At 44.0% G+C, this 19,690-nt stretch overlaps 1 long non-coding RNA gene across 1 annotated transcript in view; it reads left to right on the top strand.

Annotated features, from left to right (window-relative positions):
• The first annotated feature begins 10,987 nt into the window (after positions 1-10,987).
• LOC128331722 (uncharacterized) overlaps positions 10,988-19,690 on the top strand; it is a 104,144-nt gene continuing 95,441 nt past the window's right edge. Inside the window, exon 1 of the long non-coding RNA XR_008310411.1 lies at positions 10,988-11,076. This is a non-coding gene — a long non-coding RNA (uncharacterized LOC128331722). The remainder of the gene's footprint in view (positions 11,077-19,690) is intronic.

The following is a 19,690-nucleotide window of genomic DNA, read 5'->3' as shown; positions in this document are numbered from 1 at the left end:
TGTACCTTTTCCAGTTCTACAATGTCCTTTTTTAGATATGGTGACCAGAATTGTACGTAGCACTCCAGGTGTGGCCACACCATAGTTTTGTATAATATTAGCTGTTTTATTTTCAATCCCCTTCCTAATTATCCCTAGCATGGAATTGGCCTTTTTCACATCTGCCGCACATTGAGTCGACACCTCGCTGCTTATCCCTACTTCTAGATCATTTATGAATAAATTAAAAAGCACCGGTCCCTGTACAGATCCCTGGGGTCCCCACTTCTAACTTCCCTCCAATGTGAAAACTCTCCATTTATCCCTACCCTCTGTTTCCTGTCCTTCAACCAGTTAGCAAACCACGCATATACTTGTCCCCTTATCCCATGACTGCTAAGTTTTCTCAGGAGTCTTTGATGAGGAACTTTATTTAAGGCTTTTTGGAAGTCGAGGTATACTATGTCAACTGGATCACCTTGATCCACATACCTGTTGGCACTCTCAAAGGACTCCAAAAGGTTTGTGAGGCAAGATTTACCTTTGCATAAGCCATGCTGGTTCTCTCCAAACAGGGCCTGTTCTTCTATGTGCTATACAATTTTATCCTTGAGGATGTGTTTCATCAATTTGCTTGGAACGGACGTTAAGCTAACCGGCCTGGAATTTCTTGGATCGGCCCTGGATCCCTTTTGAAAACCGGTGTTACATTTGTTACTGTCCAGTCCTCCAGTACAGCGCCTGATTGCAGGGATAGGTTATATATTTTAGCAAGGAGGTTGGCAATTTCACATTTGAGTTCTTTGAGAACTCTTGGATGGATGCCATCCGGCACTGGTAATTTGCTAGTTTTCAGTTTTTCCAGACAGGATAAACTTACCTATTCTATCTGACTAGATAGACTAGACAAGCTCTAGCTGGAAAGCACTGGGCATCAGCTTCTGGCCACAGATGCACACCAGCTCCACAACCTTCATTCCTCTCCTTCCTTTTTCTGTCCCAGCTTCTTGAACCTACACCTCTCAAGTAGGGGTGTGTGAGCTGGCTCGAGGTCAAGGTGGCTCCAACGCGGACTGGTTCGGCTTGATGGCTCAAGCTGGTTCGGACCCAGTTCAAGGCATGGGGCAGAAAGGTTTGAGGGGGTTCAAGGGGATGGTGGGCGGTAAAGTTAAAGTGTTTAAAAATGGTGCCTGGCAGTAGTGTGCAGTGGCAGGCAGCCACTGGAGTGTTGCAGCAGCTGTGGGGAGGTCTCTCCAGAGGCTCACCCTCCCTCCACCGGCCTCCTCTTGGGCCAGTTTGGGCTGACAGTCACACAAATGGCCAGTGTGCATGCGTGGTGACCCCAAAATGGCTTCCGCACACACTCACAGGGCCAAAATGGCCCTGAAGCAGTCCAAAATGGCCCGGAGGGGGCAGGGGAGCTGCCAGAAACTCCTCTGAGGCAGCCGCAGCAGCCCCCAGAGGGTGCCAAAGCCCTCAAAATGGTTGCCTGGTTCAGTTCAAGGCCGGACCAGACTTGAACCAGGCATGTTTGGTTTTGGCACCCCCAAACAGCCCCCGGATTTGGTTCAGAGGGAGAGTTCCCAAGTTTAAAATTGTTGGGGTTTTTTACTTTAAACTTTTACGTTTTACTTACTGCCTCCCGGTCCAGGGGCTTAGATTCGGCCATGGGGAGGGTCTCAAGGAGTTCCCCCTCCCCCACTGACCTCCATTTATATACTAATCACCCGGTTTGGGCAGTCTTCAGTCAATTCCATGCCGGCCCTCTGTTCTGGTGGCCATTTTGGAGGCCGCTGTGCATGTCCAATGGACCTCTGCATGGTTGGGTCATGACCCGGGAATGACGGGAGTTGTAGTTCAGCAACATCTAGAGGACCACAGGTTGGGAACCCCTGATCCAAACCCACCCAATGAATCCTGTTTCTGTTGCATGTTGATGTAAATGCATGCTCATGCAGATTGCAGGTTCATGCAATGCACCGCTTGCCATTCACATGCGTCAGCTGTAAGAGTATATTGTCATACGGCAGTTTCATAGAATTATAGCCCGATTCAGACTTGTGTACAGTCCCAGCCTCCCGATCATGGAAACACTTGCCAGTACATTTACAGCATGTGCCTCTTCAGATGAAAGCTGCTGGAGCTGTGAGCAGTGTGGGGAGAAGATGAGTAACATGCTGGGGTGGGACTTCTGGCATCCTTTGAAAGGCTGTGCATGAATATAGCCTCTGTTTGAATAACATCTGATTAAGGCTTATGTTTACCAAGCATATCTCTAACCCCCAGTACGGATGTGCACAAACAGTTCATACCGAACTGGTTCGCCTCAAACTGGGAACAGTTCGAAGGTTCTTTCAAACCGAACTGGACCCAGTTTGGCCAGACACAGAACCAAACCAGGCCAGATCAGGTCGAATCCAGTTCAGATATGAACCGAACTGGCCAAACCAGTTCTGTGCACACCCCTACCCTCCAGCTGATATTGAACTACAACTTCCATCTTTCCCAGCCACAATATGGGCTGGGGATAATGGGAGTTGAAGTTCAACAACAACTGGAGGGCCAAATTTGCCCACCTCTGCTCTAACCAAAAGAACCATCACTTTATTAGCTTTTAACTCAATAGAGGAGAGGCAACTGCAGAATAAATGAATATTACATAGAGCAGGCAGGGTTGAGCCCCCAGTGAATCATAGGCAGGAAACTTGGTATGATAATAGGAGTGTTGCAAGCCTGTCCCTATTTTCATCTATAACATGTTAGAGGGGATGCTCTACAATGTTAAGCAGCAGCAGCAGCAATAAGTGGGCCAGGCTGGGACAAAGCCAAACGCTTCTGCCCCCTCCCAGGAATTTTCCTTGGGCAGAATTCCATGACGTCTTCTCTCTCCTTTCTCTGCTCCGACGTTTGAATCCTGTTTGTCTTTGTGATGCCACGAGGAAGGGGAGGTGATCACATTCACATCCACAGCAAAGGCAATGCATGGTTGGATCCCTTCCAGTTCCACTCCAGAGCAAATATGTCTGGAGCTTTGCCAGGCATATTTCTGCGTTGCGTCTCTATGCTGTCCAAGGCAGGCCGCATTGTCTGCTTGCTGCTGCTGTGTGCAGAGCTCTTCAGGCCTTTGCTGCCTCCATGGGAAAGGAATCAGGGGGTTTGGACAGGAAGCATCCCATGGCATGGATCACCACTGACCTCTAGCCATGACTGACAGGGAGATTCAGAGACATTGTTGATGCTGTGAAGCATATCAAAGGTGGTTACATATCTCCCTCACCCTTTCGGTTTGTTTTGTATAGTAGTTGGCTGCATCCCAGGAATTCACTCACTTATTTCTAGCCATGCCCTGCATAACCTCTTCAAATGTTCTGCCAAATTCCTTGCAAAAAAGTAAGCTCTGCTATTATGGAATTAGATTACATCCAGATCCTACAAGGCCTACTGAGAGTTGCAAACAACACTTCTTTACTATACTTCAGTTTTAAAAAAATATATAGGTGAAGAGACTGGAGGCTATTAGTTGCATGTGGGTAAAGATGAAGAACCCACTGGCTAGGTCCTTTAATGTCTGCATTTTGTGTAGTACTAAATCCATACCAGAAATACATACATAGATACATATATACAATACTTGAAGAGGATTCACAGCTCCTTGGTAAAGTTCATAGGAACATAGGAAACTGCCATATACTGAGTCAGACCACTGGTCTATCCAACTCAGTATTGTCTACACAGACTGGCAGTGGCTTCTCCAAGGTTGCAGGCAGGAATCTCTCTCAGCCCTATCGTGGAGATGCTGCCAGGAAGGGAACTTGGAACCTTCTGCTGTTCCCAGAGCAGCTCCATCCCCTGAGGGGAAGATCTTCCAGTGCTCACACTTCTAGTCTCCCTTTCATATGCAGCCAGGGCAGACCCTGCTTAGCTAAGGGGACAAATCATGCTTGCTACCACAAGACCAGCTCTCCTCTCCTAGACCAGCTCTTTTTTTGTTTTGCATGCTGAAAGAAGGTCCCAAGTTCAATCCCTAGCATCTTCAAGCAGGTCTGTCAAAATCCCTGATCTGAGATCCTCTAGAGCTGCTGCCAGTCAGAACAGAAAATACTGAGCCAGGTGGTTCAGTGGTCTGACTCAAGAAGGCAGCTTCATTATGTCATGGTGGCTAAGGGGTGATTTATTTGCTGTAAATGGTAATGTGTCTGGTCTGTGGGATTTGAAAGAACACCCCATGGGCCATATAAAACGGTCTTGATGGCGGAACACAAGATTATACATGGTGACTGAAATGGAAGTCTCAAAACATTTTTTCTTAATGTTAATTCCCAACATATGCAGGAGTATATCTTGTTAAGAAAGTATGGAGAGACCTGACAGTCTCAGGAATGTTCTGAGCCCCCCTGCTCAACGCTCACCTTTCAACTGAAAAAGCATGTTTCCTGACCTTTTATGAACAGTTATGCGTGAAAACATGCTGGCAGTAATTCCTTCTAACTGCTCAGTAAGTCAGAAACCATTTTCCAGTTTCCAATAATCTGGCCAGCAAATAGAATCATTGAGATGACTGACAAGTGGTTGACACTTCCTGTTTCTTTTTATTATAATATTCACTAGGCTTGTTCATATGACCATTAAGTAGGTAGGAAAAGCATCCTACCCACCTTTGAGAACTGGGTGCACTCATCAATTTTGATCATCTGCAATGGAAGGTCAAAGTAGGAGGTGGGAAGCATGGTTTTCTGCTAAGCATCAGCTGGGTAGGATGAGCATGTTCTGTCCACATATTCTGAACAAGGTAGGAGAAAAAACCATCCTACCCAGCTGAGGCTTTGCAGACAATCATGCTCCCACCTCCTACCTCGATTTTCACTCCCACACAAGTGAAAATTAGGAGTGTGCACAGCTGACAAAGTTGGGTAGGAAACTTGTCCTACCCACTTAATGGTTGTGGGAAGATACCTATTGTATACAGTCATCTCTTGCCAATCACAGTTTTCCTAATCACAGATTTGAGTATCTGCGACTGGGAAATTATGACCGCCCTCGCCAACAGTGACCTGAGTATCTGGAGTTTGGCAAGGGGTTTTTTGGTGAAAATTTGGCAATTTGGGGCAGGGGGAGAGAGAGGGGAGAGGGGAGAGAGAGGTTTGTCTCACATTAAAATAAAGTTTACATCAGTGAACTTCCCCATCATCCTCTGGCTCTGGTAGGAGATATGGCAGCCTTGTTATTTTAAAAACAAGTGGAATAAAAAAACAGTCTTTGCTCAACAAAGTTAAAACAGAGATGGCCTGCTGAGATTCTTTGGGCAAAGACTTCCACAATGAGGTGGCCACTGTTGAGAAGGCCCTGCTCCTGGCTGCCATGATATCTTGCATTAATGTATCAGCTAGATGCAAGAGAGTAATTTGACTGATATCAAGAGAAGTGGCAGGTTTCCTGGCATGAGGAGTGGAACAAGAGATGGAAAATTAAAAAGCTTCGTGTCTCCTAACTGAAGGGTTTAATGACTCTATGCACATTTTTAAGTACATCGTAACAGTGAACTGAGAGGCAGAATGCCTGAGTAATTACAGAGAAATGATAATTTTTGTCAAATTATCACTTACGGATGGTGGACCTATTAATTAAAGAGCCAGCATTAGAAATGCATTGCTGTTTTCAGTGATTTTAGCATTTTTGTATAGGGAAAGAAGACATGGTTCTCATAGAGATCTGAGATATGTAATATTCAAACATTTATTTTATTGTGGTATTCCTGATATTAAAAGAAGACTATGCTTAGGTTTATTGCACAGAGATGTTACAGTCCAAAACACCATATATTCCCAACAGCTAGTCCTAGAAACCAGTCTGCCAGTAGCCCATCCATACTGTCCACCTAGAGATAGGAAAACCCACTCAAAGGAATTCCACTCCCCATTCTGAATTCTGGAGGTCTTGGTTCTGCTTGTGAATTTATCTGAGTCTGGTGGATTCCAATGGGCTTGATGACAGAGTACATAGGAACATAGGAAGCAACCTTATACCAAGTCAGACCATAGGTCCATCTAGCTCAGTATTGTCTACCGAGACTGGCAGCGGCTTCTCCAGGGTTGCAGGCAGGAGTCTCTCTCAGTCCTATCTTGGAGATACCAGGGAGGGAACTTGGAACTTCTGCATACAAAGAAGCAGATGCTCTTCCCAGGGCAGCCCCATCCCCTAAGGGGAATATTTAACAGTGTTCACACATAGTCTCCCATTCAAATGCAAACCAGGGTGGACCCTGCTTAGCAAAGGGGATGATGCATGCTTACTACCACAAGACCAGCTCTCTTCTCATGCCAGTAGTAATCCCAGTAGTCCATGTTGCACTTGTGCAGAGGCCTCCTGTATCAATGAATCAAGTTCTGCACTGGTGTTGGTGTACATCTGTCATGGAATGAGTGGGAAGTTTAACAACACCCAAACTTTCAGCTGGGCAGACTCTCTATGCCCACTGTGAACATTCAGAAACTGGTACAGGCATCTGTGACTCTGCTAATACCTTGGCAGTTAAAGTATTATGGAACATCTTGATCAACAGTATTAAAAACTCCACACTGCCCTAGGTAGACTGTTGGTCTAATTAATCTACTAGTTGGCCTTCCTGGTTCTACACATTCTTAAAAAACACCACTATAGTTAAGATACATTGATGCCTCTTTCCTGGAGTAGCCATTAGTACAGAAGGAACTGAATGGACTGCAGTTGGGGAATACTATTTTTGAACACTTTCCTGCTCAAAGAGACAAATACCCTGAAAATAGAAAATGTGCACACACGGAGAGTATAGCACCATTCTGGTCTATTGCAGGCAAGGGTTGATGGTGGAGCTGGGGCCTCCAATGAAGCAGGGATTTGGATCCTGGCTGGAGTCCCAGAAGGGATGTAGAACTAGGAAAGCTCTGAACACAAGTCAGGTAAAGGGGCCAGTTACCTAACTCCAAGAATGAGAGAATGAGCTGGATGCAACAGAGTAGTTTAGAGTCATTGTTCCAACAAATGCCTGAAGGTTATTGTGGATGTTTACAGCAACTGCTCAAGCAGAACAATTTGGTCCCACCCCTTCGCTGGGGAGGGCTCTGTCGCTTCAAGGGGCCTTGCACACTTTTGAAGGCACTAACTCTGGAGGCCTCTCCTGGGAGTGGCAGGTCCTCGAAAGGCTCTTCCAAGTCAAAAGACGAAGAAAATGCTGTATCCTCAGTTAATGCAGAGGTGCTAGATGTGACTCCTCTAGACTGGGGCAGGAGGTTCAAATGAAGTAGGTTAACCCGTGGCTTGGGTTGTTGGGTTTCTCCACTTTGTCCCAGCCACTGAGCCATCTGTCTCATCCCCCAGTTGGGGTGGTGGTGGTTTCTGAACCTGGGTCATGACATATTCAGGAGGTTAGGCAGAGTACATGAAGGTAAATCTGAACACACTCACCAGTCATGTTCCTGCAGCAACATCCCTCTCTTGCCACACACACCTGCTTTCCCCAAGTTCAGAGCTTGTCTGCAGACACAAGCACAAAACCCAGGAACAGTTCTGCCCATGACTCCAAATGTTGGCTGACCAACCTTCAAGATTGTCCTTTTGGAGCTTTGACCAATTAGGCTTGGGGTATATATAGCAATTTGCAATTTGGATTCAGGCAATAGGAAGCTAGTTTGGAAACTGGCTCTCCTTGTGTGTTTGTTAATTACAAGAGACAGATGGGCCAGGAAAAGATATTATCTCCAATGAAGGTGGAGATATTTCTTGATGTCCACTATTTACTTGAGCATGACAAAACATCACTTGAAAAAACCAATGGATTTTGGAGAACTCACAGGACTGTGACAATTAACATGGGCCCCTTGGCAGTTTCCTGGTGTGGGATTAGTAAATCCATCCTCAGGGCATTTTGGAGTCAGTTCTACAGGATATCAAAATGTATCAAAAGCAGAACAAGCATAGAGAAGCAGTCTTACAATCTTCCAATTACTCCATTATTTTTATTTAGTTATTTATTTAACATCTGCAAATACCACCCAAAACAAATGTCTCTGGGCGCCAGTTTATAATAAAAACAATACAAACTAAAACAAAATTAAAATATTAAAACCTTAAAACAATTTAAAATTTAACACAATGCTAAAAGTTGCTAAAAACTGTTAAAAAACTGAACATTCCCCATGAGTAGTGTAGTGTACTGGTTATGAAAAATCGAATAACAAAAGCACTTGTCCATAATGCAAGCATGTGGAGCAGCGAATATAATTCTGTTAAATCACGATATCCCTTGTGTCATTTATGCTTTGTTTCATTTTTACTTACCTGTAGTGTGCCCTAATGTTCTTTACCTTATCTCTGTCTGACGTGATAAACCAGCAGCAAACCTCTTCTGAAGTTACAAGGGCTGACTTATAATTCAGTATACAGACTCATTTAGTAATGCATGTTAATTGCTCCCATTGGTCCTTAATAATTATATGCATTATATAATAATGATAAGCCTATGGGACTTATCATTATATTTATTAGACTAAGGCTGTTCGAAAACCATGGGGATGAGAAATCCTGTTTTGCAATTGTTTCCCAAAAGTGAGGCAGGGATTTCCTCATAAAAATCCAGTTACCAGTTTGAATTCCAGTGGGTTCCATTAATGCATCAGTTAATCCAATATGTTCAATTATTTGCTTCCCATGAAGTAAAGCACTTTTGTCTTCAGTCACACTGTATCATGGGTTCTTTATTTGTGTGTCATTTATTTTCCTAGGGCATGCCTGTTTTACTGACAAGAATGAAGACAGTTTGGCATTAGGGAGTAAAAACTAACCAACCAACCATGAAGGTATTTCCCCCACTCATGCGTGTATGTTTCACCCACAAGGAGGATTCCAGAAGGCAGTATTTTGAGTTTGGTGAAGAAAGACGGGGGACATTGTCATTTGTTTGTAAGTGGCTTTGCTGAAAGCACAACAGCTGACATACCGCACAACATTCATGTGGGTTTTAACAAAACCTGTGCACAGTTGTGGTGCAGAATGTGAGCTGTCGGTGTAGTTTCAGAACAAACACCAGAGAAAGGTTTAAGATAGCTTTACTTGTCAGACAAACAAAAGAGACACTTAGAGCTCTGTATAGAACTTGCTGACTTGCACAGGAACAGGAACAAACCGAAAGGAGAACAGAAACTCCTAGCTAGCCCAACCAGTACTGAGGAAGCTGCAGTGCCCCCTCTGGCTTCATAGCAGATTACATGCAAACTATACAAAGTAAGTTAGGTTTCAGCTGTTCCACATCCCAACAAGTTGTGCAAAAATGCTCTTGCACAAATGCAACTATTTTACATTTGTGGAAGAGAACTGTTGTGGAATTGTGCATATGTATCATTAAATCACACATGGATCATTGCAAAGTATGTCAGTCAATGAATTTTGAAATGGCCACCAGAACCTTCAGATCAGAAGTGACAAGTAGCACTATAACAAAATGTTTCACTGTATGCCCAGCCCAGCCCCTGACAGGCGTGCTCCTGTTCAGAGCTCCAGCCAGTTTGGAACAGAAGGCTTGGTGCTGTTTGTTGCTCACAGAGAACGCCATTTTTTTCTTTCCCACCCTCTTGTGTGAGTGTGAGTAGAGGCATCCCTTGAACAACTTGCAAAGGTCAGCCAACAAATTTTGAAATGGCCACCAGAATTTTCAGATCATTAGGCCTGTGAGGTGCTAAGATTCAGAGCTGGCATTCAGGTGGGAACTGAGTGCCGTCTCTGAATCTTTAGCACTTCATGGTTATATTGCTAGGATGGGGTTGTGATGGCATAGTATAGCACTGGAAGGAGAGCTCTTAAACTTCACTGTCAGGGGTGGCCCTTTTATGAGGCAAGGTGAGATGGTCACCTCAGGCGGTAAATTATTGGGGTGGCGAGGTACTCCTGTCGCTGCCATTGGAGTGGGTTTTTAGGACTGAACTGCAAGCTTTGCAAGAAGTGCCTCTTCTCACACTCCTTGCAAAGCTTGCAAGAAGCAGGAGGAGAAAAGAAGAGATGGCTGGTTGAATCTCCCTGCACCATTTTTGAAGCTTGCAAAGGTTGGGTTTGAAAGGGAGCTGGCCTCCATCAAGGCCGTGGGCCAAGGCAGCATTTGGCACTTCACTGTAGGTTCCACACAAAGTCTTGTGCCACCCCTGCTCATTGTGCACAACCCTCACTCCAATCCTAATGCCCACGTCTGGGACACTATAAGCAGTTAGCACCCCAAGCTCCTCCCCACATCCTGTTATCACAGTTCTCCATCACACCTTCAGCATTCCGTGGCTCCACATTCTATGGTCCATGGAAGCTGATAGATCCTCATACCTGTAGTTCACAGGTCTGTTTGGGACATTGAAAAAAAAACCACCCAGTTACAAATATATACTTCGGTATACCCAGGGAGGCCCTTGAGTATGCAGAACCCACAACCTTGTTTTCAGGTGACTTCCTGTCATTTCCAAACAGATAGGCACAGGTCTACCCAAGTTTAGTATTGGCAAGAATGACCAAACAGAAACTCTTTTTTATATATGAAGGTGCACAGAATTGAAGATTTGCCACATGTTTCACTTATCTCCTCTTGAGCACCAACTCAGGTTTAATCCGAATGTGTGAAAGAAATTGATTAAGGAACATAAGAAGAGCCTTGCTGGATCAGAACCAGGATCTACAGTATCTAGGAACATAGGAAGCTGCAGGCGCGTAACAACGATCGGGCAAGGGGAGACAGTTGTCTGGGGGCCCCACTGCCTGGAGGGGCACCCCAGGGACACCTCATGTGACTCCCCATTGCCCCCTGCCCAGCCCCAAGGCCCCTCAGCCACTTGCCCTCTTCGCCGTCTCTCCTGCTTGTTCTGCTGGCCCGCAATGGAAGCAGCAGACAAGCTGCAAAGAGCTCCTTTTCTCCCGCCTCTCAGCTGATCGGCGGGTGGGCGGGGCTTCCACGGAGGCCTCCGTGTAGGCCGCAGTGAAGCCTGAGCTCGAGTAGGGCCCAAGCAAGCCAGGAAGGAGGAGGCAGCCAGAGTGTTCTCTGCAGCAGAAGACCCCTTGCTGCCCTGCTTAACCCAGACCAGCATTTGCCAGGTAGAGTGTGAACTCCTTTTTGTGGTTACCTTTCCCGCCCCCCCCCCCCATATATAGGGATCTGCTTGCCATAGGGCTTGGATATGGGGGGGGAGGGACCGAGAAGTCTCTGAATATTTATTTTGAAACAGCTTGGAAAATTTGCTGACTTAAAAAAAACTATCTAAAAAGTCCTATAAGTGGCTTGTTTCATGGCAGAAAATTGCAAAAACTTCTGGAACAGTATTTTATTAATTTTATTTATTCATTCATTCATTTATAAATGCACTTATGTTCAAGTTGTTTTGCAACCCAGAAGGTCTGAGTGAGAACTGTGAAGCATGTGTGGTGCTTTTATTTTATTTTTCTTGTGTGTGAACTGCTCCCCAATAACTTGCAGGGACTTCAGGGTAAATCTGGCCAACATGTGAATGCAGCACCTCCATTCCAGAGGAGATGTTAAAGGGCTTTAAAAGCCTCCTGTGAAAAACTTCCTGCAATCAAACTTGACTGAATTTGTTCAGAATTCTGGGAAAACAAACATAGGTTCACCCTGCATGGTTGAAAGTCTCCTTTGCTAATCTGCAGCGAGGGGCCCATTTTAATAATTCATCTTTCTAGTGTGTTCTAGGCATTAAAAGTAATACAAATGTATAGTACTCAATGTATATCACTATATATTGTGATGTGTGTGTGTGTGTATTAAGTGAAATGTATTTGCAGGCAGCATACTTATTTTGGAATATCAGACTTAAATCCTTGGGGGCCTGGGGTGTGCGGAGGCCCTGGACTTTGGGGGGGGGGCCCATTTTAAAATCTTGTCTCTGGGCCCACTCCAACCTTGCTACGCCCCTGGGAAGCTGCCTTATTATACTGAGTCAGACCATTGGTACATCTAGCTCACTATTATCCACACAGACTGTCAGCAGCTTCTCCAAGGTGACAGGCAGGAATCTTTCTCAGCCCTATCTTGGAGATGCCAGGGAGGTAACTTAGGACCTTCTGCATGCAAGCAGACAGGTGCTCTTCCCAGAGCAGCCCCATCCCCTAAGGGGAATATCTTGCAGTGCTCATATGTAAGACTCCCATTCAAATGCAAACCAGAGTGGTATGCATGGTTTTGTTTATCATCACAACAACCCTGTGAGGTTGGTTAGACTGAGAGATAAATGACTGGCCCAGAATCACCCAACAAGTTCATGGCTGAATGGGGATTTGATCTCGGGTCTCCCCAGTCTTAGTCCAACATTCTAGCCACTACATTACACTGGCTGTCAATCATATGTTATCCCACAGTTGAAATACTTACAAACGTCTGTCATCCCCATGTGGTTCCGTACACATTGACAACGATCTAACTCAATTTCTGTGGAGTAAGAACTCATACAAAAATACTAGTAAAATGGACTTGCAATTTGCAAGCCCCACAAAACAACCATGCCGAGACCCCAGAAAAAGACACATTCTAGGAGATTGAATGAAATAGACAGAGATCTAGTACAATTTTTTTTCCAGGGGTTTTTAATTTCATAAGTTAGTTTTGTGGAAATCTGACATGGATAGAAATCCAGTGAACTGCAACAGTATAGCTTGTTTGTTACTTCATCATTCTGTGAAAGTCCAGACTTCCTGTCTTTAAAAATACCTGAGAATACTGCCAAAGTTTGTTGGAAGGCATCATTTCCCATGCTAGACCAGTGGGAGGGTTTTTCTGCATTTTCTGGGAAATTAATGAATTTTTCCAGAGTTTCTGATTTTTCTGGTAGTGTGGGTGCAGTCTGGAACCTACTTTTAAAATGACATGTTTTTTATCTTTTGTGGTTTGGTTTGGGAATTTCATGTCAGTGAGTGAGTGAGGCCCACGTAGCTTTCATTCATTCATTCATTCATTCATTCATTTGATGTATATACTGCCCTTCCTAAAGTGGCTCAGGGCGGTTTACATTAAAATCAAAAACACATAACCATTAAAATCAAAAACCATTTAAAAGCACATTAAAATTAAAACTAGATATCATTAAAAGCCAGGCTTAAACAGATGGGTATAACTTGCTGACTCAGGTTAAGCCCCATCTAGAAATCTTAACCTGACTCAAGTTAAGTCCCATCTAGAAATCACAGTAACACGTATAGAGGCACTTCACATGACACATGAAGCACCTGATGGGGCTCTCTCTGCAGCCGAGCAGCCGCTCATAGCTGGGCAAATGGATTGGCTAACCTCACGGCTGCTGCTTCCTTCACGGAGCCAGTGGAGGGCTGCGGTGGGGGCAAGTGCGTGGGGCATCTTGGAGAGACCCCGAGCATAGGAGGCTGCTTGCAGCCTCCGGGTCGGGGGTATACTCATTTGTCGCCACATGCCGCAGCAACACACGAGCACAAAAACAAGTTTAACGGCGCGATCACTCCGTTAATCTCATTTAAGGAGAGAGGGATTTATCATGGCTAGCTGCCGGGAGCCGGGAGGTGCCTGCTAACTGGGCAAAGAGGCACCTTTTACCGTGGTGATTCTCTTTATTTAGCAGGGGGGAGAGTAACTGGCGCTATCCACCCCCAGCCCAGGACCTCCAGTGACTGTTGCTGGTGTCTATCTTATGTTTCTTTTTAGATTGTGAGGCCTTTGGGGACAGGGAGCCATCTTATTTGTTTGTTATTTCTCTATGTAAACCGCCCTGAGCCATTTTTGGAAGGGCGGTATAGAAATCAAATTATTATTATTATTATTATTATTATTATTATTATTATTATTATTATTATTATTATCATCACCCAAAAGCAGGCTGGACCCCCTTAGCCTGCTTTTGGGTGATCGTGGGAATAGCCTCACAGAGTAATATTTATACAAACAGACTTCTATATACCATATTTATGAATTGCTGTGTGATTTTTTTGAGATGCTTATGGATTTTGTCATACTTACCTATCCTGATTATCAGATTCACACTGGAGTCTGCATGTGTAACTGTATAACTGTTGACAGAGGATTGAGTTTATGATATCTGGTATCTTTCTAGACACCACATCTCCATTATTAACCAAAGCTCCTATTAACTGAATAAAGGGGCATTAATTGAGATATACGGATGACAGTGAAAGCAATTCTACATCTCCACGGCTGCCACTCTAAGGCGTGCTTGTGGAGCTGTTAGATGTTTAAGGACTTTTTCTCCTCCCCTGAGGAGAAAGTGAACATCTGCTTGTAAAAGATTATTAGAAAGGGGGAAAATGGCTAGGTGGGTACTCTAAAAGTGGCGAGGAGAACTGAACAGAAATACATGGCAGTTATTCTGGGAGGTATATCAAGGTTACAGGGCCATTTCAAAACTTTTAATGTCTCTCATTCTGTCTTCCTCTTAAGCTTCACCAGGCTGAGCATTTAATAGCCAATGGTTTTCTGTCACAGCTTTAAACATCTGTGACTTTTATTACTTTGACCTTTTATAGTGACTTTGATAGTCTCAAGGCTTTTGTTTTGGGTCTTAGAAAACTAACAGCGTGCCCCTTCTGACTTCACAATAATATTGAACACTTTCCCTTTCATCGATTCGGTTTGGACCATTGTCAACAGACTTGCTGTCCACATGTGATACAGAGTGATATGTATACCGAATAAATGTTCACATGTTGCCCGACTTATCATTCCCCTCCCAACCCCTGGATAGCCATGTGGGGGAAATAGGATGTATGAATCCATGAAGTTAGGAAAAGGAGATTGGGATTTCCCCATTGGGATTTAGATTGTGAGCCCTTTGGGGCCTGGTAACCTGCTTATTTACTATTTATTTATTTATTCTTCTGTGTAAACAGCTTTGAAAAGTTCTGTTGAAAAGTGGTATATAATTATTCGTATTATCAATACCTGGTTCACCCACTGAAATCAGTGAGAAGCTTTCCTTATCTGCACCAAATTTAATAACTTCTGAATAGGACCCCTTGGAGCTATCTGTCTAAAATTGGGCAAGTATGACCTATTGGAAGAGTTCTCAAATGCCTGCAAATTTCCTGTGGATTTACTGGATACCTATCAAGTTAGAATGAGAAGAATCAGAACAGTTTCTCTCCTTGGAACCAATGCGAAATGAATGGAGAAATCAGTGAAAGAAAATGGGAAAATATGATAGTACAACTTTGATACTGATGAATGGACAGAGATAAGAATTAGGGGAGGAGAACTTGTGGTAGCAAGCATGAATTGTCCCCTTGGTTAAGCAGGGTCTACTCTGCTTTACATTGGTATGGGTGACTACATTTGAGCAATATCTGTTGTAAGATATTCCCCTTAGGGAATGGGAGCTCAGTAGTAGAGCATCTGCTTGTATGAAGACAATCTCAGGTTCAACACCTGGCATCTTCAGGTTGGGCTGGGAGAGACTTGTGCCTGAAACCTGGGAGAATCTGCTGACAGTCTGTGTAGACAATGCTGAGCTACATAGCTCAGTGGTCTGACTTGGTATACGGCAGCTTCCTACATTGCTGTGTTTTTAACAAAGAAAACAAATGATTGAATTTCCCTCCCTTGCACATCCTAATGTTGTATTAGTCACCGTACATGTAATTTACAAGAAGCCACAATGTACAGAAGTGATCATGATAATAACCCCATTCTCTGTAACACACACACACACACACACACACCACAACCCAGGAAAAAACCTTTAGCTGCCCAGAGATACTTTCAGCTTCTTTTACCTAACAACCCTTTACAATGCATTGCAAACATCTTTGAAGGCATCCCAAGACTATAAACGTGTATTAGTTTTATGCTAACTTGGCTTCCCCCAAAGAATTCTTGGAATTATAGTGGTGGGGGTGCTGAGAATTCTCGGTGATTCCCACCCCTGTCACATAACTACAGTTACTGAGAATACTTGAGGAGAGGAGGTCTGCAGTGTAGATACATCCTGAAGCCTCCAGGGTTTAATAAGCAGTATAAGTTCTCTCTCCCAGGATCGAATACTCCTCCCATGAAATGAAAACTCAGGCTTTTCATAAGGACTCAAGTATATAATCATTGCTTGTCTTTTGTTTGTTTTTAAAACATAGGCACTTTGCTCACAATTTCCTCCCCTTCACATTATGACTTTAATTGCAATGACCTTTCCCAGTATAATTCCAAAATACTAAAATCACAGGCCAGAATTAATGCTTTTTATGTTCAAATTAGATTTGTTAGAAGGTTACCATTTGAACTGTGCATTTGGATAAATACCAAAGGCCTGAATTTGATACTGGTTATTGTGGGTCAGATCCTGACATCTGCAAATTTACTCTAGATGTACATTAGCATTAATCAGATTTCCATTTTGCCCTAAGTCTCTTTTAGAAAAGGCCTGTGATCACTGCAAATGTAGGAGGAACACTTTAAGAAAATAATGGCCTTTTTTGAAATAATGCTTCCCTAATAGTGAAATCACCACAAGTTTAGCAGTTAACTCCAATCAAAATCAGATTCTAAGTTATAATTTAAGGACACAGTTTTCACTCAGAAGCATAATGAAACCATAGAAATATTGTATGTCTATATTATATGAAGAAAAAGAATCAGCTGGATTGTTGGAAATGCTCTGCTGACTTTGTTCAAGCATCCCCCCTCAGTGGTTAATGGGGGGCTGTTGTGGATGTGCCAAATGGAAGATTTTTTTTTAAGGAGCTGCCCAATTTATATGTTTCCAAGCATTCTCAGTAGTTGCGATTGGCTCCGTTCTTTTTCATGTTCCACCTCACAGCCCCTGTGGAGCGTTAATCTTTTTGAGGTTACTGCTTGCTAACATCAATTCATCCAACAGCCGTAAATCCCCATAATATATGACAAATGCATCTTGGGAAGAATTCATTACCGGGCGCCAATCTGACATCATAGGACAGTGATGAGTTAGGGGCATCTTTCCCCCCTAGAACAGACATAAGGCTGCAGAATCTGACTTCAAGATAATTGAATGTCTTATCTCAGGCTCTGCCTCCTAAATTGATACTTTACAGATGGCTACCGAAGTGTTCCTCCAAAGCCACAAATCTAAATTATCCTCATATACAAGAGCGGCTTAGGGGGCTCTGCGTGATGATTCCGTGACAAATATAGAGTTTAAAATCTCTTGAGGCCAGAATCTGCTATCTTAATTATTTTTTCTCTTATCAAGGCAGTATAAAATTTGCAAACAATACAGGAAATGCCTGGGACGTACCATTTCTGTTGCCCTGCTGCTCTGAGCAACTCATCCCCTTCCATTTCAGGAGACATCTTCAGTTAACATGAGTTGCATCTAGAGTTGCCACACATCCTGGATTGGCCTGGACAGTCCAGGAATCTGACATCATATCCAGGATGGAGAAAAAGTGCTGTCCTGGATATAAAATGTCCATGAGTTTGAGTGGAAAGTTTTCTTTAATGAGATTTACCCATTTTTCTGGTGCTTCTCTCTAGGCATGTAGCTGCATGTTATCAATGTTTAAAAGTCTCATATTTTTTCTCTGGTAGCAGTGCAGTTGAATAGCTAGGTTGGCTCTCTCTATATGGTTCAGTAACCCCTTCCTATCATCTCTTAAGTTAGCAAGTGTTTGAGATGAAATACTCTTAACCTTCTCCTGTGCAAAGAACACTACTGGGGAAATTGTATGAAACAGCTATTCAGCCATGCTGTCAAGGACTCTTTCCAAGCTTGGTCAAAAGGGGGTTAAAATTTGCACACACACCCCTTTGATGGTTGTGTCAAAGAATTCTCTCCAGCAACCCGTGCTAACTGAATCGAGGCACCTTTTAAAGTGGTGGTTCTCTTACATCAGGCAGGGGAAGAGCAACTGGCACTATCTAAATCTCGCCCAGCACTTCTTGCTGGTGTCCGCCTTGTTTTTCTTTTAATATTGTGAGTAGGGATGTGCACGGAACCGCGGCAGCAAGGCTCGAAGGCAGTGGGGGTGCTGTTTTAAGTGGCAGAAGGTGCACTTACCCCTCCCACCACTTTCCCTCTGCCAGCGTCCATTTTATTCCAAGCCCATTGGGGCGGCAGTGTACTTCCCTGTCACCCCATTGCCCCTGTTGTCCGGATATGAGTGGAAGTGTCCGACACACCTGTGCGCGCTGGCAAGAAACTGCTGGTTCTTTAAACCAGTTAAAGGGTTCCATGCTCATCCCTAATTGTGAGCCCTTTTGGGATAAGTACCAGATGTATTTATTGCTCCTTCTGTAAGCCTCTTTGAGAACATTTGTGAAAAAGCAGCATATAAATACTTGTAGTCATTGTTGTCGTATCAGTCATCCCTGGGAGTAGAATAAGGCCGCAGTAGAACATGGCCGCATTTGCACGTAATGGGAAATCGGAGGTGATGGAGCCTGAGGTTGAATTTCTTGTCCATCCCTGGTAGGGCTGATTGTGAGAACTGCCGGAATCAGGACTGATCCTGGTCTTCCTTGGCTGGGTAGCCTGGGTTTTGTGTGGTGAGCAGGCCAGGTTTTGTGTGGGCAAGTGGGCTGCTGGTGAGCCCAGCTCGACCATATTGCTGGGAGGAGGGAGTGTCCCAGCAGCAGGCATTCCCCCTATACATGGCACTACTTATGTGGTGCATTGTGGGATTCCTGGTGGCTGGGCTTCTTCCACTTGGCTCCAGATAGCTGTGCCATTCACCACAGCAGTGATCATGTTTGCATTCAGCCTGGTGAAGCCAAGAGGGAGCCATGATCATGTGAGGGGGGGGAGGTATGATCCTGCCTTCCCCCCAGCCCTCCCAGGCCCCAGCTCAAGTGGCCGTGGGAATGACCTTTTATCACTTTTTGTTTCTTTGACTTGGCTAAGATTGTTCCTTCTGTCTGAAAAATAAAATAAAATAATAAAATAAAAGGTACTTGGGAGCGGGGGGATAGAACTTCAAATGTTTAAATTTCAAAGAGTATTTGATACTGGCATGTGCTCAGCTGCAAAAACTAACAAAGAAAAGGATGATCCCTGGTTTGTAAGGTCATGTAGGAAACCTGTGCACTGATATCCAAAAATAGACCCAACTTTCAGCAGACAAGAATAATATCCTGATGAAGATGTGCTCTGCTAGCTAAAGTTATTCCATTTCCAGTTCATTTCCATGTAACACCCAGTACAAACAAAAGCATTTATAGTTCTCTTCAGTCATTACGTACTTGCAGAAATTGTACCCAGCTATAAGGGGGAAAGAGAGAGGGCAGGCTAACACTGCTCCTATGCACCCTAGTACAATACACAGTTACTTGAAACTTCATGAAGCACCATATACATTGGTGCCCAGTTCCCACACATTCTTGTGAGCATGAAATAGATCCAAGGATGGGAACATGCAGATGGGAGTGGTCTTGATTCTCGCATCCATGGATGGAGTGGTGATTATTCTGTGTTAAGTTCCTGATGGGTGCTGACATTATCAATGTGTGTGAGAATTTGTCACCATGTTAGTGACACAGCCACAATGTCAGTTCATTTCTAAGAGATAACACCCCTTGAAAAGTCACACAAACCCTGTTCAGCTGTTATATACCAGGCATGCTGGCTCCAAATCATAGGGGGAACATGTCGTTGGTTTCAGTGCTGCCTTCCTCAGGCAAATGCTGAACCCCAAAATACCAGAGATATGGCTAAGAAGCACATTGGCATGGGGGCAAATATGATGGATATTT

This window comes from Hemicordylus capensis, chromosome 6, assembly GCF_027244095.1.
Source record: "Hemicordylus capensis ecotype Gifberg chromosome 6, rHemCap1.1.pri, whole genome shotgun sequence".
NCBI classification, from domain to species: domain Eukaryota; kingdom Metazoa; phylum Chordata; class Lepidosauria; order Squamata; family Cordylidae; genus Hemicordylus; species Hemicordylus capensis.
The sequence above is the reverse complement of the archived record's forward strand: the minus strand, read 5'-3'. Positions and strand labels throughout refer to the sequence as shown.